This window comes from Chiloscyllium punctatum, chromosome 3 (assembly GCF_047496795.1).
Source record: "Chiloscyllium punctatum isolate Juve2018m chromosome 3, sChiPun1.3, whole genome shotgun sequence".
In the NCBI taxonomy this organism is placed as follows: Eukaryota; Metazoa; Chordata; class Chondrichthyes; order Orectolobiformes; family Hemiscylliidae; genus Chiloscyllium; species Chiloscyllium punctatum.
This window is the reverse complement of record NC_092741.1, coordinates 113,708,858-113,725,675: the sequence shown is the minus strand read 5'-3', so window position 1 is coordinate 113,725,675 and position 16,818 is coordinate 113,708,858. Positions and strand designations below refer to the sequence as shown.

Here is a 16,818-nt window from a genome sequence, read left to right as displayed (position 1 = left end):
TCATTAGTGAACTAGTTGGGTTTTTCTGACAATCAACAATGGTTTTATGGTCCCCATTAGACTCTTAAAACTTCACATTACATCATGTTTTATCTTTCGGGAAACTCTCAAAGCCACTTGCAAACACCGGCATAGAATTATGTCAGTTGGGAACAAGAGGAAAAACAATTTTGGCTGTTCGTGATCCCAAAATGAGGGATACATTACCCACAGAACAACAATCTTATACACTCAAGTCAGAGAGAGGAGTTCAGTGAGAAAAGAGATTAAAAAAAACATAAAACTGTGGATGCTGGAAATCAGAAACAAAATCAGAAATTACTGGAAAAACTCTACGGGTCTGGAAGCATCTATGGAGAGAAAGCAGAATTAGCGTTTCAGGTCCAGTGACCCTTCTTCAGATAACAGTTTTGAACAGAGTTCTGAACAAGAGTCACAGGACCCAAAACATTAACACTGTGTCCTCGCCACAGACGAAAGAGCTAAAGTGGCCAGAAATATTCCGTACTGATTACTGCTAAAGTAACGTGGTAAAAAAATCAAACTTATATCCTATTCTAAAATTCAAGAACTGCATTAAATTAATTGGATTCACATGATTTAATGGATGGATTCTGAGTAATATCAGCTTTTTGAATTCCAGAATGATTTTATAATCGCGAAGTCATGCTGCTTGGAATGAAAAATGAACTAACAAAATTCCATGATTAACCATAAAGTGGTTGAAGGACGCTAATTATATTGTGCACCTCAAAGATTTAGTTGTTTTTAGTCAAACCTGGGATGAACTATTACACCACTTGACTGAACTGTTTAATCAGCTGCAGAAAGGCAATTTGGTTATAAATCAGGCTAAAAATGAAATTGCTGAGGCAAAGGTGGCTGATTTGGAGTACAGTATGGGACAAGATCAGTAACACCGAGAGAAGTGAAAGTAAGGATTATTTTGAATTTTCCAATGCCCAGGACAAAATGTGAAATTTTACTATTCTTGGCACAAATGGATTTTAGCACAGAATTTGCCCTGATCTTCACTGTTGTTGTATTTGTTGAAGAAAGGTAGAAAGTTTGAATGGGTACAGGACTGTCAGAGTGCATTTGAAAATGTGAAAGCTGTGCTGACAACCACACGCGTCGAGTTATGAGAAACCATTCAAACTGGCTGTTGATGCCTGCAATAACAGTGTGGGAGCCGATTCCTGTAAGATGATAAGATAGGGATCGATTAGCTTGTCAGTTATTTTTCAAAGAAACTGACAGTATGTCAGCAAAAACAGCCAACAATTGAGATGGAAATATTGAATCTTGTGTTAGCTCCACATCCTTTTGGTATATACAGCACCAAACCTGTGGAAGATTTTGTTATTTTTATGGAACTTGAAATTTCCTTTGGAAAAAATGTTGGGCTGAAAACTTACAAACATTCCAGTGAAGCTTAATTCTCAGCCTGCATCATTTGAAAAGTATTTAAATGCCTGGAAAATAAAGTGTTGTAGTAAATGGCTTATCAAAAGCACATATAAAATATATCAAGACTTACATGAAATATGGTTGCTGTGTAACTCATAGCATGCCTAATGTCAGCAGGTTACCACTATTAATGTGACATATAAGTAGTGTTAATATGACAGATAAGTAATGTTAAAATAAATTTTGATAGGTAACAAATATTTCTTTTACAGATACATTTTTATTTTGGAAGTGAAGTGTGATTTATGTATCTCTTAATATAATTTATTTTGGAGTTTGGATTTTTAACAAGTGGCATGTGGGTTTTGGAGTGTCTTTCAGTGGGTGTAACAATCAACTTGATACTATTTCTGGAGATATTTTTAAAAATGTGGTATAAGAAAGACAGAATCCTTGGCCTGTTTAATTGAATTTGTTTGCATTGGGAGAGTTGTACAAGTGAACAGAGTAAATATTGAAGAGCATTTTTTCTGGTTTTCACTTATAAGGATCAGGGATTGAATTACTTTTTGCTTAGGCAAAGCACCCATAGTTTGGAAAGCCTTTGGCTTGAGTTTGTAGATGTCCTTATTGAAGTCAGATATATGAAGCAGTTTCTCCGAGAAAAAAAGAGTTCCTAAAAGTTAGATATTAGCTTACCTCTGTATAAGGGTTTTAGTTTGAAAATTCAAGATGAGAAGTGTTGGTGAGAACCCTGAAGGGGTTATTAGAAGCTAAAAAAAGTCTAAGCTCAGTTGTGTGTACTTAAAAGGCTATTAATGTTTGAAGACCAGGGATTTAAAGCAAAAGTCAAATCAAATCTATAAGTGAAATACAAAAGGGAATTCTTAATGGAATTTGAGTATTGTAAAGAGATGCTGTTATATTTCTACTGTATTTTAAAATCTGTTATATATAAGTAGCTGGGTTCATTCCATTTTATCTTTTCTTTACTGCCAAGCCGGATCTGTAGCATTGTATACTTGTGTTTAGTTGAAAGACCACCTTGTTAATTTGAAAATAAATAATTATCTATCCATTCAGATTTTAGTCTGGGATTTGACTTGTCCAAACAAAACATCAGCTGGGATCATAAAAATACAAATTCAGAAGAAATATATACACAGGATCAAGTTAATGAAGATGATTGGATAATGGTCAAGAAATACAATCACATAATTATATAATAATGCCAGTCATAAATGCAATATCCAACTGAAGCCAAGTATGATTATTGCCTATAGATTAATGAAAAGAACACATATTGGGGTATTCATTGAATGTACTGCATTTGCAACGAGTCGACATAAGTGGACAATGCAATTAAGAATATATTACCAAGATGATTTTACTTAAATAAATAGTGATTCTAATTGGACCAGCCACTTTTTATTTATACATTTTTAAAGTAAATTAAAATGCATGTTTAAAATATAACTTAGTGTTGCATAATACTGTCGAGCTGTGACCAGAAGAGAGCAGTATTCATTGCAAAAGATATCCAATGTTTTGTACCCTAAACAAGACACTGAAAAGCTGTTGTTTAAAGGAACTGTTGGGTGGCATGAAGCAGTAAAAATGAAATTACATGTTCAATAAGACTCTGCACAACTTTACAATTATTTTCCAAATCTTCGGTTGTGATGTAATATGCAGAACATTTGAAGGCTTGAATCTGATTTCAAATACAGTCTGACTGAAACTGATTTGAAAGAAAGCACATATGTGTATACAGAATCTTTCGGGACTCTGGGCTATGGCAAAATAATTTACAACCAATTTAGTAATTCTGTATTCTAGTCACAATTGTAATGTAAGAAACCCAACAACCAATTTGTAACAAATAAGAGGCCAGAAATAGCAAAATGGTCATACAGTAACCTGTTTTTGTGATGTCGATTGAGGGATAAATATATTGGCTAATTACTGGCAATAACTCCAATGCTGTTCCTGGAAATCATAGAATCCCTCCAGTGTAGAAGTAAGCCATTTGACCCAACGAGTCCACATGACTCTCTGAAGACAATCCTACTTTGACCCACCTCATGACTGTTTTCCTGTGACCCTGCATTTCCCATGGCTAAACCACCCAGTCTGCACATCCAAGGACTTTATTGGTAGTTTAGCATGGCCAATCCACCTAACCTGCATATCTTTGGACTATGGGGAGGAAATCTACATAGACACAGGGAGAATGTGCAAACTCCATATAGACAGTCGCCCAAGGGTGGAATCGATCTCAGGTGCTTGGTGCTGTGAGGTAGTCGTGTGGACCACTGAGCCACTGTGCTGCCCTATGGGGAGCTTTTATGTCTAACGCAGATGGCAGACAGGACCTGCATTTAACATCTTACCCAAAAGGTAGATTGTTACTAAATAATGTGAAAATTTCAGCACAATTCGTAACTGAAATCAGCAGTGAAAAGTAGCAGAGAAAACAGTTTATCAACTGGAACCTATGGGACCAGGAGTGTGCCAGTTGATCAAATCTTCTGGATAATCTACAGGTCCACATAATTAATGTAAAAACACACATTAAGTAATAGAAACCAAATGCAGGGGGCATACACATCACTGTATATTTTACTTGCAGCATAAATCACTTAAATAATATACAACTTTGCCTTGAATAAAACTTACCGAGCCTTCTCACTCGCACCCTCAACTGACGTATTTGGACACCCCATAGATTGTGGTATTTGAATCAACTGTTGGTATCTCATGTGGCCATTCAGTTAGACAACAGGTATGGAAGTTTAACAAGAATTGGATAGAATGATGCATTAAACTTCATGGTATTTGAGGGATGTAATGTTTGCTGCCTCATTGAGAGTGCTGGTTCATGTGGTGCCAGGTAAAACAAAGTTTGCAATACTGGGAACACACATTGGCACATTCATTGATGCACTTACATCATCGAAGAAACAAAGTTAGGGAAAGTATCTTCTTCCATATTTTCAGTAGGCCACCAGTTCATCTGCCACAAACTCCAGAAGTCTTTGATCTGCTCAGTTTGGGAAAGAAATTAGCAAAAATAACTAGGAAGTAGATGAGGCAATTTGTTTTTTAGCCATCAAAACTGTAATTTGTTATAATCTGGAAAGCATAGCTTAAAAAGGAGATGGAAGCAGATTCCAAAATAACTTGAAAAAGAGAATTAGATAAATAATTGAAAATAAAAGATTTGCAGGGCCTTGGGGAGAAAGCAGAGGCATGGTTCTTATACGATTTATTTTTTTAAAAGAGCTAACACAGGTACAGCAGGTCAAATATTTCTCTTCTGTGCTGCGTGTATCAATGATGAGTTTCAGTTTAGGAAATTGAGATCAATTGCTTTCTAATGCATTTTTGTGCTGTCAGAGCCAGTATTTGGCAAGCATTATAAATTCAGAGGATAGACAGTTAAAAGCATTTGCTGCATTCAACTGCTACAATGTTTAATGGCTCCAAAATATTAGATACATTCAGTAGTGCCGAGGAATTGGGGCAAGCTTGTTGTGAGGTTTTCAGTATGTCATTCAAAAACAATTCAACTATCACTGGAAAGCAATTTCTGAATCACAGTTAATTGGAATTAGAGACAGGAACAAACTCCATGGAGAAAAGGATTGTTTACTAGGATCTGCTGAAAAGGCAACTAGGTCTGTGCAGTAAATTGGTTTTGATATGTCTTTAAGAGCATAAAAAATAGGAACAGGAGAGGGTGGCACGGTAGCACAGTGGTTAGCACTACTGCCTTACAGCGCCAGGGACTTGGGTTCAATTCCCGCCTCAGGCAACTGTCTGTGTGGAGTTTGCACATTCTCTCTGTGTCTGCATGGGTTTTCTCCTGTTTCCTCCCACAGTCCAAAGGTTAGGTGAATCGGCCATGCTAAATTGCCCATAGTGTTAGGTGAAGGGGTAAATATAGGGTTGCTCTTTGGAGGGTCGGTGTGGACTTGTTGGGCCAAAGGGCCTGTTTCCACACTGTAAGTAATCTAATCTCTAATCTTGCTCACCATTCAGTAGGATCATGGCTGATCTAACATTCCTCACATCTACCTTCCTATTTTTTACCTGTAACCCTTGATCGCCCTACTGATTAAGAATCTCTATTGCAGCCTTAAATATATACAAGGACTGAGGCTAAGTATGGACTCCTGTCAAAAGAAGTGGACACAAAGGTGAAAGCGACAGAAGATTCACCACCCTTTTGTGCCCGACATTTATTATTAATACTAAACTTAATACTGTGTTGAGTTCAATTACAACAGGACATATTTAAAAATCACACCACACCAGGTTATAGTCCAACAGGTTTAATTGGCAGCACTAGCTTTCGGAGCACCGTTCCTTCATCAGGTGGTTGTGGAGGACACAATTGTAAGACACAGAATTTACAGCAAAGGTTTACAGTGTGATGTAACTGAAATTATACATTGAAAAATACCTTGATTGTCTGTTGAGTCTTTCATCTGTTAGAATGACCATGATAGTTTCATTTCTTTCATATGTAAATCACAAAACTTTTTTTAAACAGTTACATTATCAGGCTAACTGTAACAATTGATGTCAGCCAGATAATATGTTGAAGGTGTTAGCCCCCTTTGTTCCCTGCCTGTGCCATAATATTTAGACTGATTCTAATCTAAAAAGTAAGTTAACAGAGTCTTACATGGATTCATGCAGTTTTTGAGCAAAGTGCAACGTAACTCTGCAAGTACAAATTCACCCCACAAACGTGTATGTATATGTGTGTGTATGTGGCTTTTTGTGTATGTGTGTGTGTGTGTCTGGGATGGGGAGGTTGTGGGTGTCTGTGAGAGAGAGTGTATATGTGTGTGTATGTGAATGTAAAGCATCTAAGTCTGTGAGAGGGTGCATGTCTGAGTGTGGGAGTGTGTGTGTCTGTAGGAGTGTGTGTGTGTCCTGGCTAGGGGATTGTGAGTGTCTGAGAGAGAGAGTGTAAATGTGCACGCATGTGAGTTTAAAGTGGTCTAAGTCTGTGAGAGGATGCATGTGTAGGAGTGTGTGAGTGTCTGTAGGAGTGTGTATGAGTGTCTGTATATATGTGTCTGTGTGTGTATAGGAGTGTGTGTGTGTGTCTCAATATGAGTGATCTTCTTGGAGATCCTCTCCACTTTAAGCCAGCAGTTCGTGGTATTGATAGTACGCACACACACACACAGACATAAATATACACTGACACACACTCCTACATACATACACACTCCCACACGCATCCTCTCACAGACTTAGAGCACTTTACACTCACACACACATATACTCTCTCTCACAGACACTCACAACCCCACACCCCAGACACACACACACAGTCCTCCAGACACACACACTCCTACATGCACCCTCTCACAGACTTAGACACTTATACACTCACATAAACACACATATACATGCTCTTTCACACTCACAACCCCCCACCGCAGACAGACAGATAGACACGCACACACAAACACCTACATACACACATAGACATATACGTTTGTGGGGTGAATTTGTACTTGTAGAGTTACATTGTACTTTGCTCAAAAACTGCATGAATCCATGTAAGACTCTGTTAACTCACTTTTTAGATTAGAATCAGTCTAAACATTATGGCACAGACAGGGAACACAGGGGGCTAACACCTTCAACATATTATCTGGCTGACGCCAATTGTAACTTTTTAAAAAAGTTTTGTGATTTACATATGAAAGAAGTGAAACTATCATGGTCATTCTAACAGAAGAAAGACTCAACAAACAATCAAGTTATTTTTCAACGTATAATTTCAGTTACATCACACTGTAAACTTTTGCTATAAATTCTGTGCCGAACAATTGTGTCCTCCACAACCACCTGATGAAGGAGCAGCGATCCGAAAGCTAGTGCTGCCAATTAAACCTGTTGGACTATAACCTGGTGTTGTGTGATTTTTAACTTTGTACACCCCAGTCCAACACTGGCATCTCCAAAACAGGACATGTCACTACCCTGGTTAAAATAAAATATTTTTTTGACCAGTGAAAGAGTAAGACTAGGAGAAGAATCAGCTCAGTACTCCAGCCTCAGTTGTAACAAAATCTGAATGCTCGGTTCACACCATATACCAGCTCAGTACTGCTCTGATATCTTTAAGTTGGATATGAGTCAGACTTTTAGCATTTTTGGAACAATTTTCACCATTTTTGGAACAATATAACTGAAGATTAAATATGATGACTATGCACAAAATGTTTTTAATTTAACTCATTTAAGAAACTGAACACACTGATCTTAGGCACTGATCTACCACTGGCACAAAGTAAAGGGATTCTCTCAATGGTGTGAGCAATTTTACTGCATTGAGTTGTGAAGTTAAGAGTTTACATCACAGAAGTAGGTCAGCTGTTTCAACTCGTCTATGCTAGTGTTTACACTCTACGTGAACCTTTAGTAGTTATGATTTGGAGATGCCAGTGTTGGACTGGGGTGTACAAAGTTAAAAATCACACAACACCAGGCTATATTAGACTATAACCTGGTGTTGTGTGATTTTTAACTTTAGTAGTCAGTGTCAGTAAAGGCTTTCTATAAAATTAAGTAGAGCAGTGAAACAGCCAGAAAATCTGTATGGCAATTTGGATTAGATTAGATTACTTACAGTGAGGAAACAGGCCCTTCGGCCCAACAGGTCCACACCGACCCTCCGAAGAGCAGCCCACCCAGACCCATTCCCCTACACCTAACACTACGGGCAATTTAGCATGGCCGATTCACCTAACCTGCACATTTTTGGATCTAAATGAGTTTATTTATTGGAGATGCACAAACCATAATCTGAATCAGCAGAAAATTATCATTCACTATGTACGATAGCATGAACTGCATGTCTATCTGACAATGAAGAACTGTCTTCTTTTGATGAGTTTCTAGTGATTCACAATGTTCTACTCACCACTCCGACACTTCAACTCATATTAAACATGACCACACATATACTGTATTAAAGAACTGCATAAAGGTTTGAAGACCTTGAAAGCTCTGATGGGCAAACATACTGCAAAGCACTCATAGTGCGTAGTCTAGAAGTAATTAAAATAAAATCTCCTGCGGTGAACTTCCATGAAATCCCATACCTGACTGTAGAACTAAGTAAAATGTATATCTTTAGTGGATATACCAAGCACTGAGTGTAGGCCTGCATTCAACGTCCCTCGGGGACACTTCAGGAAAACTATCTTCTGTTAACTCTTCACCTTCCATCTTACATAAAATGAGATAAAGTTTGCTGCCATTTAGGAATTATAAAGTTCCTATTTATTGCCTAAATTTTATTATCTTGGAACACCAATTTATAGCAGGAAAAACTACATTCTTATACTCTGAAGGAAATTTCCTGTGACGTAACATTCACGATCAAGAGAAAATTATTCAAAAGCATCAAATTCCATTTTTCTTCGATCTCGGTATTCAGGCAAAAAAAACAAGGTCTCTACATAATAATCACCTTTCAGCTTCCATGTATCTCAAACCTCAAGTAAATACCACATCTCCACTCACTCAATACCCTCCCCTCAATTAGGTAGCTCTGTGTTTGCATGTTTGGGACCTAATTTTATTGTCTCAGAGGCAAAATAGGAACTGTCAGCCATGCTAATCTCAGCTCAAAAGAAGTGGGTCCATTCAGTTTTATGATTATGAATCAAAACCTTTGTACATCACTAATTAGGTTTGTGTTCTACATCCAATTCTGAGCACTATTCTTTAGAAAGAATTAAATTAAGGATCCGGAGAAAGTGCAGAGTTGATTTACTAGAATGATTGAGAGACTTCAGTTACGTGCAGGAACTAGAGACATTGGGGTTGTCCTCCTTAGGTTAGTGATGGTTAAGGAGAGATTTAATAGAAGTGTTCAAAATTTTGAGGGTTTTGATAACATAGATAGCAAGAGTTGCTTCCAGTTGTGTTGATACTGCAGGATACATTTAAACTACTACTTGTCACTACTCCTACCCTGCTTGTCTTTCATCTATAGCCTGTCTGTAATCACATTGTGATATCTAGCATCCAACTACACCCAGGTTGGCCCCTCCAACTGCTGCCCTTCACTTTGCCCTGTCAAAGAGATTTCTGTTGCTTTGATCAATCAGCTGAAACACTGACACTGTTTTTCTGAATGTCATTTTTTTAGAGTTTTTGTTGTCCTTGCATATTCAAGGGCTTTTTTTATTTTTCTTGATTTGATAGGAAATCTGTAGCACACGTCTTAACATCCACAATTCAAAGGTCTTGATATTCTTTCATTGATTGTTATTTATTGTCCAGGTTCCTGAGATATACAGGAAAAGTGGATAGATTTTGCAGCTTATGAGGTTTTTTCTTGTTTCAAGTTTGAGTTTTCATGTAATTAACATATGCTTCACAATCACAACATTTTCTAGCTATGTTTATCTTTCTAAACTCTGAATTAGATTTGCCATCTCCTATTCCCATTTGTCCCAAATAGACAAACCTATCTCTTTCGCTCAAAGTGACACCATCCATCTCAATCTTTGCCATAGTTTATTTTACTTTATTCCTTCTAACTACCATTATTTCTGTCTTCTTAGAGTCTGTACTCAATCAGTTTACCTGTTCTACAATATTTTTAGGGCATCTTCTGATTCTGCAAGTTGCTCTGTGCCTTCAATGTACTTGCTGCATTCTTGCCTCAATTGTTTGCCCTCAGAAATTCCTCTAATTCTCTGCAGAATGTAATTGACAAAAAATAAAACCGTGGGAATGGAAATAATGTAAATACTTCTTATGCAGCAGGTTTTATGATTGGAATGCAACATCTGAAAAGATGTTGGAGATGATTTTAAAATTATGCATTTTTTTAATCAACCTATTCAGATACGTCATTACAGAGTTCTGGAGTAGGTGGAACTTGGACATGGGCTTAAAAATTTTATACTTGAAAGTTAAGGCGCATGGGGAATGAGATGATTATACAACTGTTTCAAAGAGCTGGCCCAAGAATTAATGGTTGTACTGTCAAACTCGACAACCTGTAGGTTAAGGACACTTGTGGTTTTGTCAACTGTAACTCTTATGAGTAGTAATTACAACTCTAAACTAAAAGCATTGAGATTTAATCTCTTAATCCAGCACAACAGTGACAATATTCAATGCACTTTGAGATGTTCTGGTAGTGAAAGGTTTATATAAACACAAATTCATTCTTGCGATTATTTATTTTATTGAAACTAATCATAGTAGGAGCTGGTAGACAGAAAGTGTCTTACTGGCAATGTCACAGTCTCATGCTGTGGGGACATGTGGTCAAATTCTACCAGTGATGTGGGTGGAATTTTAATTTAATTGATAAAATCTCAAATTGAAAACTACTGTCACTAATAATAAGCATTAAATTACTATTGAGAAAAACCCACTTGATTGCCCTTTAGGGAAGAAAATCTGTGGCCATGTGGTGTACATGTGACTCTAGACTCTCAACCGTTTGGTTAATTCTTATTTTGGTTAACTGTCCTGTGAAATGACCTATCAAGCCACTCCACTGAAGAGCAATTAGGAATGGGCAACAAATACTGGCCTTGCCAGTGCCAGGCATATGCTGAGAATGAATAAATATTATTTGCCTCAACTATCCTATGGGTTCACAAAGTTAATTTTCTCAACACTCTGTATTTACATATGGCCATAAAATCAAAGGAAAAGATAAATAACAGCAATGTAGTTGATGCTAATTGCTCTCTGAAATGGCACGAGCATGATACTCAGTTCAATTCGCAATGGACGACAAATGCTAATCTTGTCATTGACCAGTGGAGTGCCACAAGGATTGGTGCTAGGTCCACTACTTTTCATCATTTATATAAATTATTTGGATTTGAACATAGGAGGTACAGCTAGTAAGTTTGCAGATGGCACCAAAGTTGGAGATGTAGTGGACAGTGAAGGAAGTTACCTCAGATTACAATGTGAACTTGATCAGATGGGCCAATGGGCTAAGGAGTGGCAGGTGGAGTTTAATTTAGATAAATGTAAGGTGCTGCATTTTGGGGAAGCAAATCTTAGCAGGACTTATACACTTAATGGTAAGGTCCTAGGGAGTGTTGCTGATCAAAGAGACCTTGGAGAGCAGGTCATAGGTCCTTGAACATAGAGTCGCAGGTAGATAGGATAGTGATGGTATTTGGTATGCTTTCCTTTATTAATCAGAGTATTGAGTACAGGAGTTGGGAGGTCATGTTTTGGCTGTACAGGACATTGGTTGGGCCACTTTTGGAATATTATCTGCAATTCTGGTCTGCTTCCTATTGGAAGGATGTTGTGAAACTTGAAAGGGTTCAGAAAAGATTTACAAAAATGTTGCCAGCATTGGAGAATTTGAGCTACAGGGAGAGGCTGAACAGGCTGGGGCTGTTTTCCCTGGAGCATCGGAGGCTAAGGGGTGACCCTATAGAGGTTTATAAAATCATGAGGGGCAAGGATAGGGTAAATAGACAAAGTTTCTTCCCTGGGGGTGGGGAGTCCAGAACTAGAGGGCATAGGTTTAGGGTGAGAGGGGAAAGATATAAAAGAGACATAAGGGACAACTTTTTCACGCAGGGGGTGGTGCGTATATGGAATGAGGTGCCAGAGAAAGTGGTGGAGGCTGGTACAATTGCAGCATTTAAAAGGTATCTGGATGGGTATATGAATAGGAAGAGTTTGGAGGGATATGGGCTGGGTGCTGGCAAGTGGGACTAGATTAGGTTGGGATACCTGATCGGCATGGATGAGTTAAACTGAAGAGTCTGTTTACTTGCTGTACATCTCTATGACTCTATGAGGCTAATAAACACATAACGAAAAATTCGGTTCAAAATGTTCTAATATGTATATTATCAAAAGATGATACCAGAACAAAAATTGTGGAGTTGATTGACTGCTTCATCTTTTGATGGCTCAGGTTGTCTAAAGGTGAGAGAAAGCAAGAAATTATGGACCTATTAATCCAACGTTTACTGCGAGGAGGTTATTAGAATCTTTAATTAAAGACAAAGTGGCTGAGCACTTAGAGAAATTTAGCTGATAAGAGAACACCAAAAATTGGATTTCTAAAGGGCAGGTCATGCCTATCAAATTTTGCTGAATTAATTTTGAAAAGGTGGCTAAAGTTGTGGATGGAGTAGTATTTACAGATGTAATTTATATGAACTTCCAGGAGGCGCTCAATAAATTTCCACGTAAGAGGCTATTAACTCAAATTAAAGCTCATGAAATTGAAGGGAATTTAATGATTTGAAGGGGGATGGGGCATGAAGCAGGATCCTCAGAGCTGGAATAATGGTGATGCACTGAAACTGGATGAAGCTAACCAGGTGTCACATGGGGAATTGTCTTGGAGGACGGGAAAGCATTCAACTACTTATTCTATTCACTAATGAATTAGACAGATAACGCAGCAAAGAGCCTTCTATCCTCGTTCACTCATGACACAAAGATTGGCAGTATAATCAGTACTGCAGGAGCTTCACATTATAAAGGGAAAGTGATAGTTTAAATGAGTGGGCAAAACAATAGCAGATGAATTTCACTGCAGTTCAGTATGACTTCATTCAATATAGACCAATGAAAATAGTGATCCAAATATCATTTAATTAGTGAGAAGTGAGGAAGAGGAATTTTGGAGGCTTAATTGCATTGACCATTAAAATATAACACTCAAAGCCAAAAAGGCCAATGGAATGGAAGTTCTTCAGACCTGGAATATACTTGGAAGACTAGAATGTAAAGGGATGGAAGTTTAACTACAGCTGGATAAAAACTTGGTCAAATGAAAGAAAGAAAATCTTCTGTCTTTATTTCAGAATTGCAAATTTTTGTGAACCGAGTGGACTTTTATGAAAATCAATGGTAGTTTAATACTCACTGTTACTGATTCCCGATTTAATAAAATGAATTTAATTTTTTTTCTGACTGCCATGTATCCAGGGCATTAGCTTGGGCCTCTAAATACTTGTTCAGTGACATTACTACTACACTACTGACTCTTCTTTGCATATGCGTTAAGGAACAGGAAAGCCCATTCAGCCGGCTCTGCCATTTAATACAATCATGGCTGATGAAACATTCCCGTCACTCTTACCCACACTTTTCCCGAAATGCTTTTATGTTATTGGTTTCCTCATCACCAGCAGTATCCTAGCGAAGCAAAACCTAAGAACAGCAGACAAGGGAGATCTGAAATAAAAGTACTGGAAATACTCAGTGAGGGAAAAAAACAGGGTAAATATTTCATCAGAATTGAAGAAAGTCAGAATGTATAGATTTTATCTGAAGGGAAGAGTTGGGAGATGAAGGAGAAGGCAGAAGGGAAATCAGGGATGGGAGGTGAGGAGGAAGGTAGAAGAGATTACTTTAAAATTTTCATCATGTAATGAACGTAGTAAAGAAACAAAGAGGTGTCCAGACGAGGTGTGAATGGCTTAGCACTAGCCATCCAAATGCAGACTGAATGAGAAAAGAAGAAAATGAGATTTAAAAAAAAATGAATGAGTGATGAAAGAAACAAAACAGAAGCAGTGGTCATGATCTGAAGTTCGAACTCAGTGTTGAATCCCAAAAGCCTTAGCGAGTCAAGTTGGAGAATAAAGCGATCTTCCTCAAGCTTCACTGGAGCAAGTTAGAGACAGAAAGGTCAGAATGCCAACAAGGGGGAGAATTGAAATAAATCATAGGGCCATGTCTATGGACTGAACTTAGGGTTCTGCAAAGAAATCTGAACTTGGATCCCCCTCCAATCATAACCTTTTTTGTCTACTTTGTTTGCTGGTTCGGTTTTTACTCATTTGGCTATTTCATCGCTTTGTACTCAGATGGCTGAAATCCAGCCATACTCATTAGCAGTTGCTATGGGTTAGGGAAGGGTTTATGTGGGAGCAAATAGTAATCTGAATGGAAGAACATTGGTTTGGAGTCAACCACATTGCTATGGGTCTGGAGTCACATACAGTCCAGACCAGGTAAAGATGGCAATTGCCTTCCCTAAAGGGCATTACTGAACTAGATGGAATTTTTGGACAATTAGCAATGGATTACCCCTCATACTCTTCATTGAGCTGAGGAGTTTAATTCAAAGAAATGTGAGGTGCTGAATTTTGGAAAGGCAAATCAGTGCAGGACTTATACACTTATTCATTTAATGGTAAGGTCCTGGGGAGTATTGCTGAACAAAGAGACCTTGAGGTGCAGGTTCATAATTCCTTAAAAGTGGAGCCCTGGTTGATAAGATAGTGAAGAAGGTGTTTATTATGTTTATGTTTACTGGTCAGTCCATTGCGTATAGGAGTTGGGAATCATGTTCTTCAGTCATCCTGCAAGGCAGATAAACAACAAGCATCTGCAGTCCTCACTTTCTCCTAGATAAACAACAAAGCAGCACACACCAGTGACACACAGTTAACTGAGGTAATAATGTCTGTGCTTTGAAGGAAATCCAATAGATAATCATACTTTTGCTCTTTTACCACACACAATGAGAATGATTTCAAAGAAGATCAAGACTGTACAAAAGCCATAATGAAGAGAAAATATAGACCGTGAAATATTTGTGATGTGGTGGAACAGAACTGGCTTTTACAAATTGGCCACAATTGAATGGAATACCGTGGAATTTTCATGAGGTGAATTGCATGGGAATTTGTGAAAACCTTCAAGTTGTGGAAGATGAAACATGGCCACTGAGGAACACAGGTTAAGGTACCACACCATCTAACAGAGTTGTTTCAATTCAATCTGTGTGCAAAGTAATGCCCCAAATTGCTTATTTTTAGGGTTTTCTTCCATCTATTTCACTGGCTCAAAGTTCAGTTCACTGGTACCTAAGTCATCTACCAAACTGGTCATATTCCCAGATCACAGTTGTGACATTATGCCAATTGTACTGATTCAGGAAAGATCTTTCATACTCAGTTGGTTTCCTAGGCATTCAAAGTAAGTTTAAAAGACATTTGCTTATCACAAGATACTTCATTTTTCTGACAATAGTATGTTATCATAGGCAATTCAGTTTTTTTAAAAAGAGTAATTTTCACTGATTCAAAAATCAGAATGCTCACAAGAGGAGGACTGAACATTATTAACAATGATTTTTTTTTTAGTGATAAACTGACTTCCAGCCATCTGAATCAAATTGCCACTCTTAAATATATGTCAAGTGATATTGTTCAGTGGAAGGGAAAAAGAGAAGCGATTCTGCTTTATCCAGCTTCCTGTTCGTGTTAGTCCATGAAAATTTCATGTTTGTGATGATGCAAGTTAATTTGTGCACAAACATGAAACCTAAACTCACGTTTATTTCTGGTGTGATTTATATCAAAAGAAAACCTTTGGTCTTGTCTGGAGGGACTGAATAGTCTGTTTCTGACCCTTTTCCCAAAGTAATCCTACCACGTCCTAACACCATATTCCCTTGCTATGGGTTAACCTGGGCTGGAATACTACCTTATAAACATTAAAAAAAAACACAATTGGATTTTAGCTCTGTGACTGTAGCATTAAATTTGTTCAGTAGTTCACAAACATGAAGGAAACTCACCATGGGATAAAATATTTGCTTTGTTCTTTTTGACAATGCATTTTGTAAGATTTTAAGAAAAAACAAAAATACAACTGATCAAAAATTCTGTTAATTTGGATAAGTTAACACTTGCAATTCTTGAATTGATTAAGTCAAAGAAGCTTACAATTCTAAATGATACAAGATAAAAATGTGATCTGACTGATGAGACTGGAAATATTTTTAACCCTGCACTTAGCATTGCATTGCCTACCTGAGCCTGAATGCTTGTCCTGCTTTTTTTTCCCTGGTTAACCTACTACCAGACACCTGGAAAGGAACAAACAGAGAAACAAGCTTCAGCAGTGGGGGAAAAAAAACAATGGTCACACTTCAAAGGTTATAGACTTGTAAAACAGAACTGTCACCTCTTAATGCAAATAAATTAAATATGCTACTAAGTAAATCTTAGCATGCAACTCCAGCTGCAAGACACTTGTTTGCACAAGCTGTATAATCTGCTTGCATTCTCGTTACTATGAAAAAAGTAAACCACTCGCAAGGACAAAAATGCCATTGTTTCAATATTTAACAAGAACTAAAATATATCAGAATCAATAGTGTTTTCGATTAGCCTAAAATTGATTGCTCTCTTAAGTGCTGTCCACTTTCCCTTTTACAATGAGGTTTTAGCGAGCGCTGTATTACAATTATTGGTCATTTTAGTCTTGTTTATCGGAAGCAGGGTTATATATTGAAAAGAAACAAAGATGTGGTAATTATTTATTGCTAATTAGCCATTTTAATCACCTAGATTCTCTACGTTTATCACATTTTGGAAGGTTTACTTTTTTAACTGA

At 37.6% G+C, this 16,818-nt stretch overlaps 1 protein-coding gene across 2 annotated transcripts in view; it reads right to left on the bottom strand.

Annotated features, from left to right (window-relative positions):
• The window catches only part of khdrbs2 (KH domain containing, RNA binding, signal transduction associated 2), a 622,325-nt gene that overhangs the window by 87,724 nt on the left and 517,783 nt on the right, over positions 1-16,818 (bottom strand). For both annotated transcript variants that reach the window (XR_011954815.1, XR_011954816.1), the window contains exons 10-11: positions 16,233-16,288; positions 4,362-4,453 (exon numbers count right to left, since the gene is read on the bottom strand). The gene's annotated coding sequence lies outside the window, so the exon portion shown is untranslated. The remainder of the gene's footprint in view (positions 1-4,361; positions 4,454-16,232; positions 16,289-16,818) is intronic.